Raw genomic sequence first — 24,904 nt, 5'->3', positions numbered from 1 at the left:
ACTCCACAGAAGATACCTGCTGAGCCCCAGCAGCTGCTGGGCATCCTGAACTGCTCTCATTTCCACCTCGTAAGATTCCAGCCTCACCTGTGGTCCTGAAACACGTGTTTCCATGCTATTAAGCTCTTGAGTAAAGGAGGGAAGGCAGAGTCTTGCCCTTTTAGATTCTTTAAGTTGGAGTCATTTTGGAAGCTTCAGACCCCTGAATTCTATGAGATTACAGGAATGTGTCTGTATCCATAAGCAGATATGGGAGGACAAGCTGACCCAGGCACAGAGACACAAGCTGCTTGAACTGTGAGCCACTTTGAGTGATGTTATGGTTGAGTGAGCCAACAATGTGCTCCTTAAAAGCATAATATGCATTTCAGCTTATTTTTTGCCATGAAACACTCAGCAGTGTTTAGGTAGTCTGGATCCCATAGATACATTGGCATAGGAAACTCGGCCAGCCAGTGGCCGCAGAGAACTGTGTTACCAGCACACACTGCCATTATGATTTGACGTGATGGGCACTCCTGGACAGAACGTGTACCCCATCTGCCTTGCTAGGAAAACATTGGCAAAATGTCTGCTGTCAACAAGGTCTATTTCCCATTCCTTCTGGAAGCACAGTTGCCAATGAGCCCAAAAATAAATGGAAACATTTGTGCTGGGGCGAGACCATGGTCTATTTTGAGTTCTCTTGGGTTCTTCATTGACCTAAGGCTAGGAAAGAATATGTTTTCAACGACTTGAGATTCTCTCCACAGGACAAGAAGTCCTGATTTCATCACTTGAGAAGAACTTGTTCATTGAACATCTTTTTTTACTGATGTTGATGTTGTTATTGTTGTTAAAATGAGGTCATGATTGTTCTTTGGTAAAATTCTTCCCCAAACCTTAAGTCTTGCCTTGCATTCAGAGTTGATCTGCTTCAAGAAGACAAGGGCCTTGAAAATCAGGGGAAGGGCCGAGTTCTGTAAGTTCCACAGGGTCGGAGGCCACCTTTATAACACAGGGGCCAATCCTGAAAGTGAAATTCTCAGAAGACATAGATCTACAAATTAGCAATGTGGTTACCTATCTCTCTTGCAGACAGACACACACTAAGCACAGACAAATCTTGGGTTCTAGCTGCTCAAAGTAGAAAACAATTTACAAAGTTCTTCAATGGCACAAAGTAAGCATTCCCATTCCAGGGAGGAACAAGGGCACAACAGAAGACAGACAGGACCAAAGCAAGACAAACACCAAGCCTTATAGCTTCACTCAGCACCTAGCATTTGTGATGGGCATCATCTGGCTTCCAAAAGGCCTGCACCTACATCCCTCTTCCTGCAGCACACATGGGCTCTCTTGGACTGGATCTGCCTGGTGTCTTGACAGTGTCCCATGATTCTGATATCCCCGACATCCTGGGATACACATTGCAACGTGGGCTTCACCTTTACAGCTTCACACGGTGACCTCTCTTGACATCTCTGTGGGAACTCTGACCTTGCTGTACATCACCTGGCCTTGCCAGCTTTTCCTGAAGCCTCATCACAAGTCTGTGTGACCCTGTAACTCCTACATTGCACATACCTCCAAAGCCAGCACCATGCGACCAATGCTAGGTTATGCTTCCGGCTTGAGGCACAGCCTGGTGCCCTGGGGCCACGGCTACAGCAGCCACTGAGCTGCCTGCTTGGTCAGGGAAAGTACTTCCTCGGGAGGTCCTATTTAAGCTGCTGTGCCCCGAAGGCTCTATCTCCCAGGAACTCTCTTTAAACAAAAGTATTTAGATTAGGTTTCCAGTTTTACACCTGGAGTCTCCCAAGTGTGAGATCTGCCTTCAAGGATCCTTTGCTATTGTCCCAGTGCAAAGTGAACTATTTCTCTTCAATGGGGCTATTTTCTCTAATAATTACAATGTCTTTGTCAGCACCCTCCTGATCTAAAACCTTAAATACATTCACACTTTTTTCCTGGACAAACTGCATATCTCTCACATCTTTCCGCTCTGCTTTTTGCTTTGAATTCTCACTCTCACTCAGATTAAACACATTGAGCTATGTTTATATACTGCACTGTTTTGAATTTCCTCCATCAATTCTATTTGAATTCACCTTCACTCAAATGTCAGAACACAAGCAGTATGTAGCCAGATTCTTTGCCAGAGTGTAACACAGTGGTCTCTCTTTTGATTTCCAATAGAGTCCTTGCTTTCTTCTGGAGCCCCCTGAGTCTGGCCTTGACTTCCACAATGCTATCATCATTGTGGTATTCCTCACTCTCACCAAAATGGCCAGTTAGTCTCTGCTTACAACATTCTATGTTTTTTATTTTATTTTATTTGTTTTACATCCCGGCCACACCCACCCAACTCTGTCCCACCCCCAATGCACTCCTCCTCAGTTTCTGTTCAGGAAAGGGCAGGTTTCCCATGAATATCAATAAAATATGGCATATCAAGTTGCAGTAAGACTAAGCACCTCCCCGTCTATTAAGGCTGGGCAAGGCACCCAGTATGAGGAATAAGGTCCCAAAAGCCAGTATGAGTCAGAGACAGGCCCTGTTCCCACTGTTAGTCTCACAAGAGGACCAAGCTATACAACTGTAACATACATGCAGAGTGCCTAGGTCAGTCCCATGCAGGCTCCCTCGTTTTCAATTCAGTCTCTGTGAGCCCCTACAAGCCAAGGTTATTTGATTTTGTGAGTTTTCTTGTGGTATCCTTGACCCCTCTGGCTCTCACAATCCTTTCTCCTCCTCTTCTGCAGGATTCCCCAAGCTCTGACTAATGTTTGGCTGTGGGTCTGCATCTGTTCTCATCAGTTGCTGGATGAACCTCTCTGATGACAATTGAGCTAGGCACCAATGCATGAGTATACCAGAATATCTTTAGGCATCATTAAAGTGCCATTTTTTCCTCCAGTCATTCTATGTCTTTTTTAATCTGCAGCTCCAAACTGTTCTACATTCCTGCCACAAATCAGTTCTTTTTTAATTTTTCAAGTGAAGAAAAATAGACACATTAAATACATTATTACTATTTCCTACAGTACACACTTTTTAATTGGACATAGTTCTTTAAGACATGATTTATGAGGTTTTAGAATTTATATAGATCTACAAGTTAAAGGTTTACATTTCTGATGAAATTCTTGATATAATTACATATAAATATAGCCAGAGAGTTAAGACCATTTACATTTAGGAATATTATTGAGAAGGGTTCATTAATTCTTGTGTCTTGTTGATTATTTTCTGCTTGGTTGGATTTTTTTTCTTTCTTCCCTATATCAGGGATTACTGCACTGGATTCTTTCTTGATTCTCCTGTATTTATCTGTTCCCCTCATGAAGTTTTGGACTCTCATGGCAAGGCTGTCTTCCTTCCTCCACCATGTATGCTGTTAACTGTGCATGCTGTCCACCGAACATGCTGTCCACCAAGCATGCTGTCCACCGAGCATGCTGTCCACCGAACGTGCTGTCCACCGAGCGTGCTGTCCACCGAGCGTGCTGTCCACCGAGCATGCTGTCCACTGAGCATGCTGTCCACCACATATGCTGTCCACCGAGCATGCTGTCCACCGTGTATGTGGTTCCCTTAAGCACTGTCCACAGAGCTGGTCTGGCAGTCACGAACTGATTTAGTCTGTGCTTCTCTTGAACTATCCTGATTTCTCCATCAATTTTAAGAGACAGCTTTGCTGAGCATAGCAATCTGAGTGGACAGCTGTTTACATTCAGCACTTGAACTATTTCCTGGCCCCTAGGGTTGCTGAGAGAACTGATGGGAAGTATTCTCATGCATTTGCCTTTGTTAGTTGACATTTTTCTTTACCAATTTTAATATTCTCTCTCTCTGCAGTTTTGGCATCTTGACTATAATGTAGAAGAGGGATTCTTCTCTGGCAGGCCCATTTGAGGTTCTACATACTTCTACTTAGATATCTTTTCCCAGGATTTAGGAGGTTCCTGCTACATGGCCACTAAACAGATTTTCTATGCTTTCCATTTTTATCTCTGCTCCCTCAATTCTGTGAGCTCTTAAGTTTGTCTCTGGTTGTACCTCATAATTCATGACTATTATGGTCAAACTCTTTTCTTTCTTGATGTTTGAATGTCATAATCTCTTCTTTTTTTTACCTCTATCACTTTCTTCTGCAGGATCCAGTCTGTTGGGGAGGTGGTTTTGTTTTTGTTTTTGTTTGTTTTTTAAGTAGTTGGAGAGCATTTCATTTCCAGTATTTCTGTTGGGGTTCTTTTTTCTCCCCAAATCTAGATTTCCTTACTGACTTTCTTATCCATGTTTCTGACTTTCTGTTCCATATCTTGAATTGACTTCCTTACTCCATTCATCTCATTGATGTCATTGTCGTCTTTAAAACATTTTAATTCTTCACTTAACACTCTATCCATGGCGCAAATTTGAATTCAGTAGTTGAGTTAGAGTGTGTTGAAGGACTCATGTTGCCTTGCTTCTTATCTGTTGTTGATTTTTTTTTCTTCATTTCTGTGTTGGAATTTGCTCATCTGCTGGTCTGACTCCATCTTCTGGTTCTACCTGGGGATCTTATGGAGCTGACTGCTATTAAAAGCTCTACTCCCAAAACCATTCAAGGAGGAGAAAAGAATAACAGCAAGCCAAACAAGATATACAAATACATTTATAATCAGATAGGAGTGAGGATGAATGTTTCAGGGGAGGCAGAGTAGGAATAAATTAAATCCCACTAATACACCACTATTGACCAAGAGCACATACCGGAAAAGATGGTGGAGAGCATGATGTGGAGTTGGAAGCTATGAAGGGTGAATGTAGAGATATTACATGAGTGAAATAAAGGAAGGGATAGGGAAAGGAGAAAATAAAGTGGTGTAAAAGAAAGCTAAAAAGAAAGAGAAGAATGTTATGAAGAAGAAGAAAGACCAGGAGATTTTAAAGGAAGGAGTGGAAAGGGGAAGAGAAGGAGGAGGAAAAACACTGCCCAAGAATGAAAACAAAAATGTAAACAACATCAGATAAATATAAGAAAGGGAATAAAAATGAGAAACAAAAGCATTTTTAAAAACACAAAACAGAAGCCATCCATGTAGGCTGGTGGATTATAAACTACTTCCATATGACCTGGTCAAAGGGAAGAATCGGTTCTAAGAAAGGGCAGACCATACCCCATACCAGAAAAAGGAGAAGATTAAGAGCTTTGGAATCCACAAAGGTGACAACAGACACCAACAAGTGAAAAGCCCCAGGAAAACTCCAGGTGACATGGTGAGTAAGCCAGACACAGCTCCAGCTGTGTGGCTACCAGGCAGAGGTGGGGAAACATGAGCCAAAGGTCATAAGCCAGAGCCTTCCCAAGCCCCAAATGCAGCTGCAGGCTCCGGGGAGAGTGATTCCTCAGGCAAATGAGTCAGTAGTGAAGAGCAGGACTGTGTCACTCTGTGTCTCAGAGGGCATCAACCAGGCCTGAGCCCGAGAGAGATCCTACCCAGAGGACTAGGGACAGAAAACAACTGAGCTCAGCCTGCCACAGCCCCAGGTCGTGAGGATAGAGGTAACAGGAAGGTACCAGAATGCTCAAGCAGCAGGCTGCAGGAAGCTGTGTTCAGATGATGAAGTGCAGACCCCGCTCTCAGTGGCCACTGAGATAACCCTGGATTTTGTTAGCCCTAAGCCTCAAGTGGATCAAGTTGTAGAGCCACCATCTGCCTTTGACTGCTGTAAGGTGTTAGCACTGCAGCATTTCTTCAGCAGAGTCAGCAACACTTAGGGAATCTTCAAACGGATGGATCCGGAAAGGACAACATTAAACAAGATGACCCAAACTCAAAGTACAAAACCCACGAGTTCTCCCTCATTCACAGATCCTAGCCTGTAATGTATATGTGTGGATGTATCAACAGGTATAAGTGTGAGGGAAACCTAAAACAGAGAGAGGTGACCAGGAGAGGATACCAAGAGATGAAGAAGGAGGATGGGGAATGTGGGGAAAAGAGACTAGGGGGAGGGGAGACTGCAGGAGGAGATCAGGTGGGGCAAGGGATGAGGGAGGGGAGACTGCAGGAGGACATCAGGTGGGGCAAAGGATGAGGGACGGGAGACTGCAGGAGGAGATCAGGTGGGGCAAGGGATGAGGGACGGGAGACTGCAGGAGGAGATCAGGTGGGGCAAGGGATGAGGGAGAGGAGACTGCAGGAGGACATCAGGTGGGGCAAGGGATGAGGGAGAAGGGTGCAAGCAGAATCACTAAAACACACTTCAGTCAAAAATGTCTTAATATTATCTAACTCAAATATGCTAAGTTCAATTCTTTAAAAGAGAAGGGGCAATAATTATGACTGTAGACATAATTTGTAGGACAAAGTAGACTAAATAAACTATACAAGAATAATACAAAGGATCAATTAAACACAATCCTGGTTCTTTGAAAACATGAACAAGACTGATGAATGCCTAATCAAACCGACCAAAGGAATGAGAAGTTCCAAGTAAAGTTAGACATAAATTAATGTTGTAAAAACAGCTATATGACAAAAAGTGTTTTTTATAGATTCGGGGAAATCCCTGTCAAAATCCAATAGCACTCTTCACAGAACTAGAAAATAACAATCTTAAGATTAGTATTGAAGCACAGAAATCCCTGGATAGCCAACACAAACCTGATCAGAAAGTGTAATGCTGTATGTGTCACAATAGCTAAGAGCACTTTTTACTAAGGGCCCCAGTAACAACAGTTGTATGGGGCTGGCATGAAACCAGACGTGTGGAAAAGTGACCTTGAGCCTTAGCCATCAGGAACAGGCAAGTGAAAGCTGCTTCCAGATCCCTTCACAATGGCTGGCATCAAGCAAACATGGACAAGAAATGCTGGCAAGGATATGGGGCACAAGAAACCAGTATACAAGGCTGGTGGGAATGGAAACTTGTGCAGCCAGTGTGGAAGTTCCTCAAACATCTAAAATTAGACCAACCATGTGATCCAACCACGCTCAGTTGAGGACTCCAAGCCATTTACCACAGAGGTGCTTGCATGCCCGTGTTTACTGCTGCACTAGGCACAGTAACTAGAAGTAGAACCAGCCATCGCCAGGTGAATAGATGAACTGTGGAGCACGTGCACCGTGGAATTTTTCAGCCATAAAAATATGAAATCATGACACTCAGCATGACATAATAACACAGGGATATCATTACGTTAATCAAAATAAGCCAGAATTGGATACTACATTTCTCCCTCTCATATGCAGATGAGTGTGTGTGTGTGTGTGTGTGTGTGTGTGTGTGTGTGTGTGTGTGCATGTGTGTGTATGTGTGTGATGAGGGATGTCAGGAAAGTAGAAAGGGGACCATGAGGTGGAAACGATCTTAAGGGAGTAGGGTACGAGGAAAAAGAGAATGTTCCATGACACGGAGCAGAAGGAAAGACTAGTGAGAAGGAACTCGAAAAGAATGGGACAGGGAGATGGGAGAAGCTGCCGGGAGAGGGGATGAGAGCAAAGCACAGTGATGTGCACGTGTGAGACTATTTATGTTGTTTACTGCAGAGTCAGCAAAGAGCAAAACAAACAAAAACTGGCCTGACCTGCAATCCCAGCTGCTTTAGGCTTTCTTTCTCCTCCTCCTCCTCCTCCTCCTCCTCCTCCTCCTCCTCCTCCTTCCTCAGTTTGAGCAGGAAGGTAAATCTGATGTCTGCTGCTCCAGTTTCCATGTAGTTTTACGTTATTAAAGTGTAACGATCCTGCCATGCCTAGCAGCACAGGCCAGTGACCCACATACCTGTGGAGCAGAGCAAAGGATGGATGCGGTTGCGGGGACCTTCAGACCTGGTCCTATATCATCAGAGCTGCTGGCTCAGGAAAAGCCTGCTTGCGAACCTGTGAATGAGGCAGACTACACTTGGTCCCTGGAAGCTGATGGTTATTACTGAATTGTCTCCTGGATCATTTTCTCCTGGTTCCCGCAGCCTCTTGGGAGACAGTTACTCCTTCGGCGGTCGGTGGCCCGCACTGAGGTTTCTTTCACGTCTTGGTCAGTTTGTGACAGCCCACCCAGACAACTACTGAAATGCACACTCGGGTGATCACTGAAGTTGAACGTTTACGTATGCTTGCTGATCGCTTGACCACTTTTTCTAAAAGTGAATTGACTATTTACATATTTACCCTACTTATCGACTGAAATGTGCACCTTTAGTCTGATGTTTGTGTGTTTGCTTGTTTGTTTGTGGGTTTAAAACTCTAGTCTGAGGGGTCATGTTGCTATAGAAATTAGTTTTTTAGCTCCAGGACCAGGTGAAAACAGAGGAGTCTGTAGTGTTGAAAGGTGATGGCTCTGGGTTAGGACGGTTTCTTAGTGACACTATGATGCTTGAATTGGTCTACAACACATGCCAGGGAACCATTGATGCAGGGGCTGCCTCCAGGTGGACTGGGGCCCTAGCAGGGCCCAGTGTGACTCTACTCCTTCCTGTTGCACTGTCGAGTAAGGCAGCTTAGACAGCAGCAGTCCTCAGCCTCCGTCTCCAGGCAATTGATCAGTTCTCCTTCACAAGCAAAGATACCACCCTGGGCCTCAAGCCCTTCTGCATCCACTGCTTTCCCAGAGTGCCACTGTTTTCCCAGAATGCCGCTGCTTTCCCAGAATGCCACTGCTTTCCCAGAGTGCCACTGCTTTCCCAGAGTGCCACTGTTTTCCCAGAATGCCACTGCTCTCCCAGAATGCCACTGCTCTCCCAGAATGCCACTGCTCTCCCAGAATGCCACTGCTTTCCCAGAATGCCACTGTTTTCCCAGAATGCCACTGCTCTCCCAGAATGCCACTGCTGTGGGATGAATGGTGAGTAAAATGGTACCCGTGTTCTCCTTGGGACTCTGCACACACCCCACACCCCCATGAAACAGCAGAACTGCCCGATTTTTTTTTTTTTAAGATTTATTTATTATGTACACAGTGTTCTGCATGCAGGTATCCCTGCATGCCAGAAGAGGGCACCAGATCTCATTATAGATGGTTGTGAATCACCATGTGGTTGCTGGGAATTGAACTCAGGACCTCTGGAAGAGCAGCCGGTGCTCTTAACCTTGTAGCCATCTCTCCAGCCCAGAACTGCCTGATTTGTAAGATTCTTTTAAAAATGAGAATATAAACTTTTATGGAGAAGACAGTTTTGTTTGGACAGCTTATATTAGCTCTCTTATTCTTGCTCTTGCTCTCTCTGTGCATAATTGCTTGCTAGAAGCCAAACATTTTTCTAAGTTCTTTGAGATCTTAATTACTCTTTACAAAAGCCTGGTGAAGTAGGTTGTATATTCTCACCTTTTAAGACTGAGAAAGCGAGGCCTGGGCCACAAACTAGGAACATTTCTGGACCAGGGCCCATTGGCTCAGGGATACAGTTGTTAACCACCAGGCTCTCTGGTACCTTTGTGGGGGTGGGGAACTACCTTCAGACAGTTTACACTTACATATTAGTTAATTTTGGCATTGCTGTGATGTAATATAGGGCAGCACAACTTAGGAGGCAAAGGATTTATTTGGCTCATAGTTTTAGGGGATTTTGTCCACCCTAGAGAAGAAGGCATTCAGAGCAGCATTGACTTGCAATGGCTGATACTTTCAAGCCAAGAAAAATGATCTTGAAAGCAGCGCTTGGTTCTACCTTCCAAGGTCCACGCTTTACTACCCATCTTGGCCAGGCAGGTGCCACAAACACCAAAAGATGTTCACCAGCTGAGAACCAAGTGTTGAAGCACACAGCCAACACCATTGTACACTTTTGCCTGCCAGCTCATTTACAGAATGAGCTAAGGTTCAGATAGCTGCTAATTGTTCAGTCCTTGAAAGTGAACAGGAAGCCAAAGTGTAAATCTAGTTCATGTGACATCAGTCTGTGACCCGTGGTCACAGATCACGGTTTGGCCTTTCCTAAGTGTTGTGTTTGCCAGTGGCACTTGAGTTGAGCGTGGCTGCATTCCTGTTTGACTGTTTTTCTGACTCTGCCTAACATGGAAAGCCTGAGATCTTACTTTATAGGCTTTGTTCTCCCTGCTGAGTCTGTTTCTGCAAGTTATCATCTAGATCTAATAATGCACTGAACAAGACCAGAACAGAATCTATTTATATAAGACTTCTGAAATAAAGTTCTATTTTGTAAAGTGAACAATTGAATGCTAAGTTAATAGTCCTCTCTCTTTCCCTCTCTCTCTTTCTACTTGGCTTGACTAATTCAATATAAAATGGTTACTTGCACTCAGCTTTGAAGTCAGCTAGGCTACTGGGTTTGAACTCGTTTTTAAAGTCCACATTCTCAGATCCGAATTTGCTAAGGAGATTATTAAATTTGGAGGACAAGCCCATATCCTTGGCTACTAACTAGCTTTGAAAGGCCTGGGTTAGTATGTGTGCTGCTGGAGACAGACGGACCGTGTAGTATTACCAGGAATTCACTCTCTGACCAAACAAAAGCACAACGGTAGATGTTTTGCCCACAACAAGCTTAGAATATACTGAAACAGCTTTTGATTTACAGGGGAACTATAATGCAATTTTATATCATGAATCTCAAGCAGTATTTATAACAGATTTTGTGTTTTGAAAGATGTTTACTACAAATCAAGAAAGTTTGAAATTAAAGAAGCATAATATTGAACCCCCAAACCTAAAGGGAAATATATAAAATAGCCTTAAAGAACGTAGGAATATAGACATTACCAAGACAGGCACCAAAGCTAACTGAGTGGAAACCAGTGGACCAGTGGGAAGACAACAGCAAAGATGGGATTTCGAAAAGAATGCCAAGGCGTGGAAGTCTATAGCAGTGTTAATAGAGAGACAGAAATATCTCAAGTCAATTAAAAAGCAAGACAAACAAACAAAAGACATATTTACCCACCAGCAAAGGAAAAAGAAGAATAAACTAATACTACAACACTTACAAAAAGGTGAGTAAATTACCCATTTTCTAGAAACATGCAATCAGTTTTTCAAGGCAAACAGGAAATCAAAATCATAAACATTAAAGAGACAGAATTGGGAATCCAGCGGTACTCAATGCGAGTTACACCCACATCTGTACCAGATGTTCAGGAAGCAGCGGCCTGCTGATACAGAAACGTTTATAATTTACAAACTCTTCCAGAATATTAAAATAGGAGGGAAATACAAAAAGCTTGTTCCGTGAAACTAGAACAATCTTGACTCTCTCAAAGAAAATGGCTGAGTACCTTACAGGAAATGAAAATGCAAGAACACTCTTACTGGACTGAGGGACTGTCGGGGTAGAGTGCCTGTCCAGCTCAGACGAAGCCCTGGGTTTTGTCTCCAGCACTGCAAACCCAACAAAGACGATCTTCCTAGCTAATGCTCAGCATTTCAAAAATCTGAGGGAAAACACTAACACAATTCAGCTGACTGTAATGATGACATGAAAAGTGAGTTTATCCTGGAAATGGAACCATGGTTCCTTGGAGGAAAATAGAATAATGTGATCTATTGCATTGTACATGAAAAAAAGACAATCTATAAAATTCATAATGAAATCATGCATGCTAGTTATGAGGGAAATGGGATGGCTACGCTAAGCCAATAATAAACATCATAGCTGACCACACAGTCTTAGAAGCATGAAAGCGGATGTGTGTGCTCCCTGCCTCTGTCCTATGAGTAGAAAACGAATGCTGTAAGATAATGACAGCAATCAACTAGAAGGATGAACAGAGGAGACCAGGAACTCAAACGGTGCTCAACCACAGGAGACGCGATTGCTCCTTCTTCTCCCCAGATCACAACAGACAACTGACAAAATACCTTAGAAGACCAACACACCAAAAATGGCTGATACTCTCCATCAGCAATTGGGAACTGCAGACGTTCAAACTGCGATCGTTATGGGGTGCAGCCAACAACGGCACTACCCTGGTAAACCTAGGAGATGTGCATGCTGTTTACTTTTTGAATTGACTGACCACTATTGGAAAATATGAGAGAACCACACCTCCGGCATAAATGGAGATTCCATGTTTACATAACGTATTCCCATCAAGTTAGTGTGCTAAGTCAATCAGTGTGTTTCTAACTGAAATACCAATGAGTCTCTGAAATTTGGTACATTCCTCAAACTTCAAGCCAAGAAGCACAGAGCCTAGGAATAGCTGAGAAAAAAAAAATGTTTGCGAAGGAAACAAATGGAAGAGCTTGAAGCTCAACTCAATAGACTTTTGCCAAAAAATGTAACTTTTTCTCAATTGGAAACTCCAAGCCTTCATTCGTGTGCTCATCTACGCACACATGTTTCTAATTCTGCTCTGTGGCGAGCTCTGCTATCAACTTTGAGAACAGGTCAGTGAAGGAAACCAATAGAATGTTGGTAGTTGGGTGGGACATGAGATAACAAGGAAGACATACTGCAATAGTGGATAGGTATCAGGAAGCCAACTGTCAGGAAGAAAAATCACGGGAGCAGGAGGAGTTGTATTTCAGAAGAGGTGAGAGGAGAAGGCGCCCTTTGGTAAAGGGAAGCTTGAATGGGGTTCAGAGGAGCTACCGAGCTTTCCCAGGTAAGGAAGTGGCCGGAAGAAGGAACAGGGGACACAAAGGACCAGGGATGGAAACACAGTCAGAATGGGAGGAATGGCAAGTGTTTCTGAAGCACATAGAGCAAGAATCTAGGCATCAGGAGGAAATGGGTGGGCAAAGCAGCCAGAAGCCCTGGGTGATCTTATGGACATTGGTTACGAACGTCATTGTAACGATATGCCCCGAAGGACACACCAAATGAATCCGTAAAGACCTGTCCCCATTGTGGTGTGACCAGGAAACTGTAGTGGGATAGGAGATGGAAGAGAGGTGATGAGAAAGCCCGACATCACCTGGGATGAGGTGGGCACTCTCACTTGGGAAGCTCCATGTGAACGCAGAGCAGCCCGGGTGTGCTCCAGGATGTCATGTCAGGGACCAGTGTCTGGAAACTGAGCAGCTGGGGAAGTGATTTGTGCAGGACCAAAGGGATCTTTTACGTGACCAAGGGGAAAGAGGGGGCACCTACTAAAAGGTGCTGAGACATGTCCCCATGTCAAAATAAATCAGAACTATACCTCAGTCTATAGGGCCTCAAGCTCCTAGAGTGTTCCAAATTTCATGAAAAATGTAAGACTGATCTGATATTTTTCAAAGAAAATTAGGAAACAATTATTGTTTGGGAATTATTTAAAGGTAGGAACCAATTTCCTAAATGAGATAAAAAACAGCTCAAAAATTTAAAAATAAATAACTTGACTATTTAAAATTTTCCCCCAAAGAGGAAATTTCTTAAATGAGTATAATCCTTAACTGCATTCTGAATACTTATCCTCACACCCATTGGTAAGTGTGACTATCACCCCTTACCAAAGAAGCTTCCTTTCATACCAGCTGATGGAGACCCCCACAGAAAGACAACTAGCCAAAATGTAGAGAACACTGACTGTGGAGTACCCAGTTGATACGTCTACAACACAACCCTTATATCTACCTAAAGCTCAGAAAACCTCAAGGAAGAGGGCAAAGAAAGATTGAAGAGCCAGAAGACCAGGAAGTCTGCTGCAAGATTCAGACTTGCAGATACAACAGGAAGGTTGCACCCATCATATCATAACAATATGGCTGCCGAAACAAGACCTGACCAATGACAACACCAGATGACATGCTAACATGAATGGGGAAATCTCACAGCTCCCCCTCGCCCTAGATGAAGAGCTATAGGCAATTAAAACTTGCTGAGAGCATGGTAGTCTTCTCCAGAGATGAGGACCCTAAACAATTATCCAATAGCAAGTGGTCAGCCTTAAGAATATATACATATAAGCAACATTAAACCTACCTAATCGGGTTCATATATTTATTTGCATATATATGTAATAATAATAATTAAAGAATAAGAGGCCATGAATTTGAAAGGGAGCAGGGGAGGGGGATATGAGAGGGGATGAAGGGGAAAAAGGGAGGGGAAATGATGTAATTGTATTTCAGTGAGAATAAATAAATAAAACTGTTTATGAAGAAGAGAGAGAGAGGAAATGATATATTTTAATTAAAGACTAAATTTAAAATTAAAAATTGAATAAAAATTTCCTCTGAAACAAGAACTCATGAGCAAATCAAGAAGGCAAGCACCCAGGAGACAGGAGATGGAATTACCCCAGGCAACTGTGGAAGACTTTGTGTACTAGACCTACAAAGAACCGCCCCCAGCCAATCAGAAGCAAGCACATCGGTAGCCAGATAAATGATGTGAAAAGACAAAGGGCAGGAAGAGGCGGAAAGACTAGCCAGTCCTGCTCAGGACAAGCCTGCCGCCGCAGCTGTGGATGATCAAGGACACACTTAGTAAATGGCTGCATCGTCACTCAACACCCGGCGGCTTAGCCCAAATTAAAGGGTCTCCAACACAAGAGTAGCCGGGAAATGAAGGAGCAGGAAAACTCCCATATGTAGCAGGGCGATTCGGAGCCCCGGGATTGCTGAGGAGAACTGGGTGTATCACAAATCCACTTGTCATATACATGGAGGGAGGGGACAAATGGCAGGTGGCTGTGCACCAACAGATCTGGCTCTCCCACCAGCTTCCTGCTGGAGACAGCCAGGCCTTGCCTGCTCTTTCCTGGGGAGGCCAATCAGAATGAGGCTGTGTCTTACTCCAGGAGAAAACAGGGACTAGGGTGTCCTGCTACCTACTAAAACCCCTGAGGATGCCCAGACTCGGGACCTCTTCTGTCACCTGACTTGCTGTTCATGCTAGGGTCTCTGGGGCCTCCAGGCCACCCTGTGGCCGGCTGAGCCTCAGAGAACCAGCTTGTTTATGTCAACACCCCCACAGCTTTGTCTGTGACTGTGAAGAAGTCCTGGAAGGAAGCTGTGTCTGCAAAGACTGATTGATTACAACCACATCGAAGTGCAGAAGTTGGAATGTTGCGAGTCCAGAGCCAAATTGTCTTGGGGTATCTTTAGCTCCCCTAATAGCTATTCATTGCTCTCCTTTGTATGTGATGTAGCATCAATTGTTACCATTGGATAAATCATTTGGGATGTGTGAATAGATCCCTGTTTTCACTGCCCAAAGTGTTAAGACTACTGCTAGATAGCATCTAAGTCCTACACCAGAGTCTCCCCTGCTTTGCTGAAGCCTGCCTGCCTGCCCGATACACCCACCAGTGTATTTGAAAAGTAGGTTGATTTATCACTTTGCTTGCTCTGTCACTATAGAAAAAATTTTCATGAAATTGATGCCATTGGAACACGATATTTATAGAGATCTGAATCTGTGCTGATCGTGGTTATTCACATTTGGCTCCAGAATAAACTTATCTCTTCTTCTCCTTTGTGGTGAGAGCTGTTTCGTTGAAGTAAGTCATGATGCCTCCTGTCTCTGGCACAGGAATCTTGTATCTTCTGCCATCCCCCTTGAAGCTGGAGTAGCCTGCCTTGTAAGGCGGTAGGGGGTGAAATCTCACAGCCGCCATAGCCTTGGCAGCAGGAGTCTACATATTACCATCACCATGACTGGCCTCGGTGTCATGCAGGAAATAAAATACTGTATGCTACTTAAATGGGACTGCACATCACAGATACAAACTCACTACAGAATGGCATAGTCACTAAACAGTCACTGAAGATTGGATACATTCATCTGAAACAATATAGTCCCCTCTGAGAATCAGAAACTTCCATTAAAAGACAAGGACCCAATTGGGGGGGGGGGGGCGGGGGAGCGTCTCCGTGGTCTCTGCGCTTTATTATTTAGTAACTAATAGAAAATAGACACACACATGTGGCAAGACATTAGAATCTTGTAGATGGTGCCTGGGCACTCTGGTGTTATATTCCATACTGTTCTGTATATTTCAGAATGTCAGTGGACTGGTTCCCCCAACTTTTGACCATCTGTTTGTCTTAGACTCTTAGAATGACCGTGTGTTTTCTTACAGGTATGAGCCTGGGCTCTCATAGTTAGGACATAAATACTTCTGGGGCTAGTGGGATGGCTCAGTCAGTGAAGTTATGGTCACACAAGCATAAAGACTTGAGTTTAGACACCCAGGACCCACAACAAAAGCCAGGTGCAGCAGTAAACATCTATGATGCCAGCATGGGGGTACAGGGAACAGAAGGCTCCAAGGTGCTTGCTAGACAGTCAGTCTAGCCAATCAGAAAAGTAAGATAGAAAGACTGTCAACCTCTGGCCTAAACACACACACACACACACACACACACACACACACACACACACACACACACACAATCCATAAATGTTGGCAAAGTCAGAAATATATTTTTACATATGGAAACATCTTTCACGTTAAAACATCCCTCAGACCAGAAGCCTGGGAAAAGCATTGGTATTTAGGCTAAAAGCAAGGAAATGGGAGACACTTTCTTTTAAAAAAAAAAAATTCCTAATGTGAAGACGGAGCAGGGGCCCCCTTGGCTCCCCACTCAGGCCTAATTAGTACTTCTTTCTCCCTCCTGGGCTTGGTCCTCGCTGGCCTCTCCTGACCCAGCTGAATGCACAAAGTGGACTGATATGTACACAGACTCTGTGTCCACATGGCTTTGATTTGGGAGGAAAGATGAATCGCCCCCAAGCTGGTAATCTGATCTTTGCCCTTCTGCTGGTAAACAGTTAAAAGATGCTCAGTGCATTCCCCATCTCTTGAAATGAGAGCAGCAAACAAAAGAGGCCGGGCGGGGCCTGGCTCCAAGAGGGGAAGCCATTCATCACCTTCAGGGAAAGGAATGTAAATAGGTTCAGATTTAGTCGCTGGTCCTCCCTAAGCCAAGGGGAGAGGGGCTCAGAAATACTCACCTTGTTTTGGTGAGTGGGCTAAAGGTCAGAGGTCAACAGGGCTGCTCCAATGGGGCCACACAATGAGAGACTGTTTAAAATCAGAATTCTTTTCACTCTAACTTTCCAAGGCAAAGGGGTCACCCCAGCGCTGAGTGCTGGTGGGGTCCTCTGTGTGTGTCCTGCCCCTTTGTCATGGGGCAATTCCAGCAGTTACAGATCAGGAAACACAAGAAGCTGTCTCCAGGGCTGTCTACTACAAGCGGCAGGGTTTCCCATGCCATCATTGCCAAGGGATGTGTCTCACCTCGGGAAAGGCTAGGGGTGGACAGCTGGTCAGCTGTGAAATGGACATAGGATGGCTCATTTCACATGAATACCCATGCCAGGGGCAGGATAAAGATTTCTGGCCCTTACCTGTGGTCTGCGCTGAGACTGGACACATTGGCCAACCTGTGGCTTGAAGCATGGACATGGTCATCAGAGGGAGCATCAGGGAGCTGGGCACACAGCTCAGTCCAGCTGCTAAGGGCTGGCTGTGGGAAGTGGTGTCCTCCAGGACTGTGACGATGATATCACCTCTGCCGCCATGGCTGCAGGCAGGGACTGTGGTCCCATGGGTGGCACTGAGATTTCCAAGGGTTCTTGTGTCCTTGAACAGGATTTGTACAAGGAGCTGTGAATAGTAAGAGAGGAAGAAACAGTCCACTAAAGGCACTTCTGGAGGCGGAAGAGGACCAGGGCTGGAGAAGGGTGAGAGGCCCGCTGGCATCCATGCTTGGCACTGGGACATTAGTAGAGCTCACCCTTCTTCTGCATGTTTTGTTGTATGTTGGCCTCAGTAGAGAAGAGCTCCCAGTCTGGACTATTTCATACCCTAATTTTGACCTCATTCTTCTGCCCAAGTCTCCATTCAATCCTCAATGCCAGCTGTGCCCACGGGTGGTGATGTCCAACAAAATGAAGCATCACTTCCCGAAGCTGAGGGTGGCCCAGGCACCTCCAGCAGCCTCTGTTAGGGTTGGAGTTGTTAGGGTCGGAGCCTGGGTCTTGGTAGCCCTAACATACTAGGCTTGGCCACCCCTCTTTAATGCGTCCGTTGAAGGGGAGGGCGGGGAGAAGGCTCCGAGGGTGAAGAGCTCAGTACACGCATGAGGCTCTGAGTGCAGATCCTATCTAAATGCCAGGCACCTATAAGCACAGCCTGGGGGGTGAAGGTGCTCTCTCGCCAGCCGTCGAGCTGAAACAGCGAGCTCCGGGTTCATGGGTGGGAAACCGCGTCCTGAAATATAAGGGGCTGGGGACGGGAGGACAGGGAAATGGCTCCTCAGACAAAGGCGCTTGCCTTTGCACAAGCCCGACCGACAACCTGAGTTCGATCCCCTGAACTCATACAAACGTAGAACTGACTCCAAAAAGTACATGAGTGCCATGGCGTGTTCGTGTCCAGAGAGAGAGAGAGAGAGAGAGAGAGAGAGAGAGATTTAATGTGTCTTCAATGGGAAGAGGGACAAATAAAGAGGTTCAGTGACATCCTCCGACCCCTAGTTCATCTACAGGATTCCAACATGAGGTTTAGATCTAAACAGCAGACAAGAAGTATAAGTAGTCCCGGCTGGCCAGATGAGGTCCTGCCCAGCGCTGACCATCATTGACTCAGGCTCCAGTCTCTTCTACATGGTGATCTCACAAGTTGCTATCACTATGTGAAATCCCATTCAAGTTTCTCCTCTGCTGGCATTAGGCTTCATCTTTTCCTTCTCCCAGCAAGAGATCCTGAGGAAATTCTAATTTTTTTGGGGGGGACCACTGTTTTGATAGACTGATAGCCAAAGGGAGGTCCACAAGTGTCTCTTTAGAATACCTTTACTCCTGCCAGTGTGGTTACAGATGGCTTCACTGGTAGGGGACAAGAGAGGGGAAGAATAGACAAGCTGTTTACTGAGGCCAATTCTTAAGCTAGAGAACATTGGGAAATGAGCCAGGGCCTGGGGGAACTTCTCAGTTGTCTTCTTGCACATTGAAGGGAAATCCAGCTAAATGTACTTTTGCCAGAAACTCTGCCAGCACACGCCACTTCCTAAGCAATGGTCACAGGCAAGAATGGCCCAGTGCCTCCATGATAAGCATCTCAGAATACGTGTTTACACTGAGTAGTATGAGAAGCTATGCCCAAATTCCCAAAATATTGTTTATAAATGTGTAACATGAATTGCTAAAATGGTCTTATTAATAGAAAAAAACCGGAGCCAGATGCTGGGGTGAATGCTGAAAGATCAGAGAAACAGAACAAGCCAGCCACATTCTTACCTCTACAAAATTCTCAGCCTCAAGAGGAGAGTTCCTGTTTCCTCATGCCTTTCTGTGTCCTGACATATTCACTTTAGAGATGTACAGAATATGGCATTTAAGATGTTTTAATAATATAGACTTTTTTCTTTTTTATGACAATGAGACATGTCTGCTCCTGGCAGCACCAATCAACTTCAGAGAAGATGATGGGCACTGAAGAAACCCCATATGGAGTTTACTTTCTTTGTGGCAAAAGTTAGCCACTGGGCAAGAAAGTGCCCTTACATCGATTGCTGACAGTATGCTGTCCAAAATGGAAAAGCAAGACACAAAAGAAAGGACTGTCGACCCTTGCCAAGACGAAGTATGAAGGCCCTTTAGAAAATCCTGCTTCACTAATGAGTCTGTCAGATATGCTAGGCCTGTAGGCTGAAGATGGATGCCCCAACATTGCAGAGGAACGTTAGGTGACTGTCCAGGCAGCCAACTGTTTCTGTCATTTCCCACATTTTTTGGAAGTTGCTTGTTTGTACTTCCTGCTTGCTCAGTTAATATTACTTCCTTCTAGAGTCTCTGAAGGAGTTGAAGATTAGATAGGTATAGTTATAGTTTTCCTTGTTAACAAATTCAGAAAAGAAACTCACTAAAATGTGTAAAGTGTTTAAGTTTGAAAGACATCAAAAGATGTTTTTGGTTGGTAATATAAGTTAGGATAGAAAGTGAATTAGGTACATTTTGGACTCACCAAAATAGGATAAATAATGCCATATTTTCTCTGAATTTGTCAAATGTTTACGGACTAGACATTGTTAATGTAATTCTTGACTGTATATATTATATATATATATATAATTGTACTTATTGTATATAGTTCTTATTATATTAGTTATAATCTTTTATTATGTTAGACAAAAAAAGGGGAAATGTGGTGCTATATTGTGTACCCCAATAAAGCTTATCTGGGGAATCAGAGGACAAAGCCAGCCACTAGAATTAGACATCGAGATCAGGCAGTGGTGGCACACACCTTTAATCCTATCACTCTCGAGGCAGAGATCCATCTGGATCTCTGTGAGTTCAAGGCCACATTGACAACAGAGCCAGGCATCGTGGCACACACCTTTAATCCCAGCACTTGAGATCTCATGTCTTTGCTTGGGAAGGACACACACCTTTAATCCCAGGAAGTAATATGGCAGGACACAGAAAGGTATATAAGGCGTGAGGAAACAGGAACTCTCCTCTTGAGGTTGAGGATTTCGTAGAGGTAAGAATATAGCTGGCTTGTTCTGTTTCTCTGATCTTTCAGCTTTCACCCCAATATCTGGCTCCAGGTTTTTTCTATTAATAAGACCATTTAGTAATTCATGTTACATAAATGTTTATTTTTATTTAAAGCAGGTTGATTATAAGTGTAATCTCTTTCTAAAGAATTAAAGGGGGATATTACAGATGTGCTAGGATGAAAGGGTAGATTATTGAATCTACTTTTAAAAAGCACCAACTTAGAGCCAGGCAGATCTCTGTGAGTTCGAGGCCAGGCTGGTCTACAGAGTGAGCTCCAGGACAAGCCCAAGACTACACAGAGAAACGCTGTCTCAAAAACAAACAAACAAACAAACAAAACACCAACTTGTTTAAAATGTTTTACACTGCTATGGATTTTAGTCTACTGATACAAATTTAAAGTTAATTTTGTTATACTATATATATATTTCTACTCTTGTTTAAGGTATTATGTTTATGCAACTAATTTAAAATTATAATGTATAATTAAGAAACACAGATTAATATTAGTCAATCATGAAAATCAAGCTTATAGTCATATTAGTTAAGTTTTCTAGGTATACATATATATATATATACATATATATATATATTTCAATTAGGTAAGTAATCTTCAAACACTTCAAAGACCTACAGAATATGGTATTTAAAATGTTTTAAGAACTTTGACTTTTCTGGACATTGAGACATGTCTGCTCCTGGCAGCACCAATCTACTTCAGAGAAGATGATGAGCATCAAAGAAACTCCATATGGAGTTTGCTTTCTTTATGGCAAAAGTTAGTCATGTGGATAAGAAACTGCTCTTGCCTGGACTGCTTGACAATATGTTTTATAAACTGGACATTCAGGACCCATAGGAAGGTGACCACTGAACTTTGCAAGATGAGATGGTCCTTTAGGTTCCTGCTTCACAGAGGAGACTGCCAGACATTCTGCAGGACACAGGGAGAAGCGACTGATGAGCTTTGCCAATAGACAAGACAATCCTTCAAATTTCCTGCTTCACTAAAAAGTTTGCCAGAGACTCTAGACCTATAGGCTGAAGATGGATGCCCCAACGTTGCAGAGGAACTTTGGATGACTGTCCAGGCAGCCAGATGTCTCTGTCATTTCTAGAATAATGGAAGTTGCTTGCAATGCACTTCCTGTTTACTTAGATAATATTATATCATTCTGGAATCCTTGATGTAGTTGAAGACTAAATAGTTATAATTATAATTTTCCTTGGTTATGATAAAAGATAAATTAGATATAAAACCTTAGACTCACAAATTTAGGATAGATAGAATATTTTCTTTAATTTTGCCAAATACAAACAGACTAGATATTGTAACTGTAATTCTTGCTTGAGAACTGTTTGCTATATATAATTTTACTATATTAAAGCTAAAACCTTCCTTTTTGATTAGATAGAAAAGGAGAAGTGCTGGGGGATGTCTTTCTGTACACTGTGAATATATATTGCTCTGATTAGTTGATAAACAAAGCTACATTGGCCTCTGGCAAGGCAGCTTAGAGGCAGGAGGGAAATCTAAGCAGATATATGGGGAGAAGAAAGGAGGGGAGGGAGAGATGCCGCTAAAGGAGCAACAAGATGCTAGCAGACTGGTAACACCATGGCCATGTGGCAACATACAGATTAATAGAAGTAACGAGTTAAGTTATAAGACCTAGCTAGCAAAAAGCCTGCCATTGGCTATATAATTGGTAATTAACATAAGCTTCTGAATGATTATTTTATAAGCGGCTGTGGGACTGCAGCGTCAGGCAGGACTGGAGAAACGAGGGACCTTGGGGCCAGGTGGGACCAAAGAAAACTTACGGCTACAACTCTGTTTGCCAGGAGGCCCCTAATGTAGTGCCACAGCCTAGGAGACCAGAACAAGAGACAATTCTGTCATGGTTCTGGATGCTCTGGACCTGGATGGTCCAAGATCTAGATGTCTTCAGGGTTACTCCCTGCTAAGATGCTGAACAGTAGCCTCATCCCTGCTTCTCTCCCCTCTGTATGTCTGTGTCCAAAGTTGTTCACTTTACTAGGATACCTGGCTTCCTGGATAGGGTCCATCTCCTCCAGGCAGACCTCCTCTGTTCTTGATCGAATCTGCTAAGACCCTCTTCCTAAAGGAGGTCATCCTTTGAGGACAAGACTTTACAACACAGTTCAACCATCACATTTTCCAAAGCTCTTTAGGGTTGCAAAGGCATTCAAGACTAGCCTGGTCCACAGAGCAAGTTCTAGGACAGCCAAGGCTACACAGAGAAACCCTGTCTCAGGGGGAAAAAAATAAGCCTTCTTTTTTAAAAAAATGAAAATTTTTTTTAGATTTATTTTATTATTTTGTGCATATGAGTGTTTTTCTGCATGTACACAAGTGTACCACATGTGTGTCTGGTAGCTGAGGAGGTGGTAAGCCCCCATGTGAGTGCTGAGAAACAAACCTGGGTCCTTTGCAGCAACAGCGAGTGCTCTTAACTAGTGAATTCAGAACCCACGGTTGGCCGTCTTGACAGCCCTGTATGCCAGGCAAGGATTCATCTCAATTTTCCCACAGTGAAGTGCCATTTTAAAGCATTAACCATCATCTTTTTTGCTTATGGATTTTTTTAAACTGAAAAAAATCCATTCTTAAGTAAATTAGCTATATAAGAATTATATATTAGGATTGTGCTCCTGAACTTACTCATGATTCACCCCTGAATCAGCTGGAATTGATGAAGATGTCAAAGAGGATGCACACTTCCAGATCTAGACCAGCTAGAGCCACACCTGGCAAAGTCATTTTCCAGCCCACTGTGCACATCTTCTTAGAGAAGGGTGTCATGAGCAGGTGGGGTGAGGTATGTGTACAAGCAAGAGCACAGGGGTCTGAGGCCCAGCACTGTCACTTCCTTCATGTGTGACTCTCCAGCCTCTCGGAGACTTTGTGTAACAGATAACATGGGCAAGAGCTCAACTTCCTTCTTCAGCTTTTTGTTCTGTTTGAGGAGCAAAAGGGATGTTAACATATCCCACTTGGTGGTGTGCTGCAGATTTTCCTGGTGATGCCCATGGGTCCTAGGGATCCTGGGAAAACCAGACTGTACACCATGACGGGAACCAGATGATGAGGATTTGCGTGGATTAGCGGGTGCTGTGTGGAGGCAGAGTACTCTGTCATCTCATTACTAGTTCCATGTGTCAGAATCGAATCAGCCACGGACCTACAATTCAATTACTTGTCTTATTTTTTATTCAATCGTTTCCTCCTTTCCTTAGTAAATTTAATTTTTTCTCTTTCTAATGAAGCTCTTAGGAAAAAATTGAATCATTGCTTTATTTTAATGAGCATGATTAAGCAGTGATAGATAACCAGCGGGAATGCGGGTTCTGTGGGCTCACCTTAAGGAAGCAAAGGACGGCTGTGCAATCCTTTCCAATGAAGTGCTAAGATGGTACCCACACCTCTGAGAAGGTATGATCAGCTGGGAACCTATATGGACTAAGAAGGCAAGGCTGGAAGGACATACATCATCACATTCACTTCTCAAAAACAACTGGTGGTTCAGTCACGAACTTCGAGGTCTTTCTTCAAAGCAAAGCAAAATCAACTTACAGAACAAGGTGTTCCATAAGAATTTACTCCAATGTAACACATTATTTCAAATTGCCATAGTTCAGTTCTGAAGTGGTGAGTCTTCCCCTTCCAGACAAAGCCTGACTTCATCGCGTATCTCCAATGCCTATGTACATAAGGCTTGATGTGTCAATGGCCATACCCAGCCAGGCACTGGGCAATTCCTGGGCTCTTCAGTAATGATTTCCCTGTGACCTGAGCCCTGATGAGCTAGAACTGCCACCCACCATAGAGGTGCAGGCAGCTGAGCAGTGCAATGCTGGGGTGGGCACATTTACAGCAGGCAACCAAGATCGGACCCTAGGGAGGGAGCTTTTGATTTATTGGCAAATCAGCAGCACCCGAGGTTCCTGGGGTCTCATTTTGTCCCTAGAGTGCTACTCGAGGGCACTACTGTCTGCCTTCATCTCTATGTCTGCTGCGCTGTGTCTCCTTTAGACACATTCCTCAAATTCACAGATTCAGGAGGATGGATTTCTCCCTCCATTCATCACCCTTGCCAAAGGTGGTAAAGGTCTGTCTTGTCCACCACCTTCACCATTCCCAGAGAAACCTGAGCTGAGAATGAAAGAGGCAGAAGGCGTGCGTCTGTAGTCAGCTGCTGTCTCCACAGCCCAGCATCCCGTGTCCAACACAATGGAGAGCTGGCTATGTGCTCCCATGAAGCAAAGGGGAGGGGAGGGAGAAAAGGGGCGGGACAGGGTGGAACAAAAAGAATTTGACTATTTCCTGAACAAGTTTGAAAATGCTGTCTTCCATCCTGTGTTCCCAGCAGCACTTTTGTTCACAAGTGAGCATGACAGTTCAGTGGCCAGTGTGACAGCCAGTAAAGCGTTATACTGTACTGGACAGATGAGATGTCTTGATGAGGTGCTGGTGAGATACCTGGGCAGGAGAGGAAAACTTTCCTCTCA

This window comes from Peromyscus californicus, unplaced genomic scaffold, assembly GCF_007827085.1.
Source record: "Peromyscus californicus insignis strain IS unplaced genomic scaffold, ASM782708v3 Scaffold_13__1_contigs__length_99412109, whole genome shotgun sequence".
Lineage (NCBI taxonomy): Eukaryota > Metazoa > Chordata > Mammalia > Rodentia > Cricetidae > Peromyscus > Peromyscus californicus.
The sequence above is the reverse complement of the archived record's forward strand: the minus strand, read 5'-3'. Positions refer to the sequence as shown.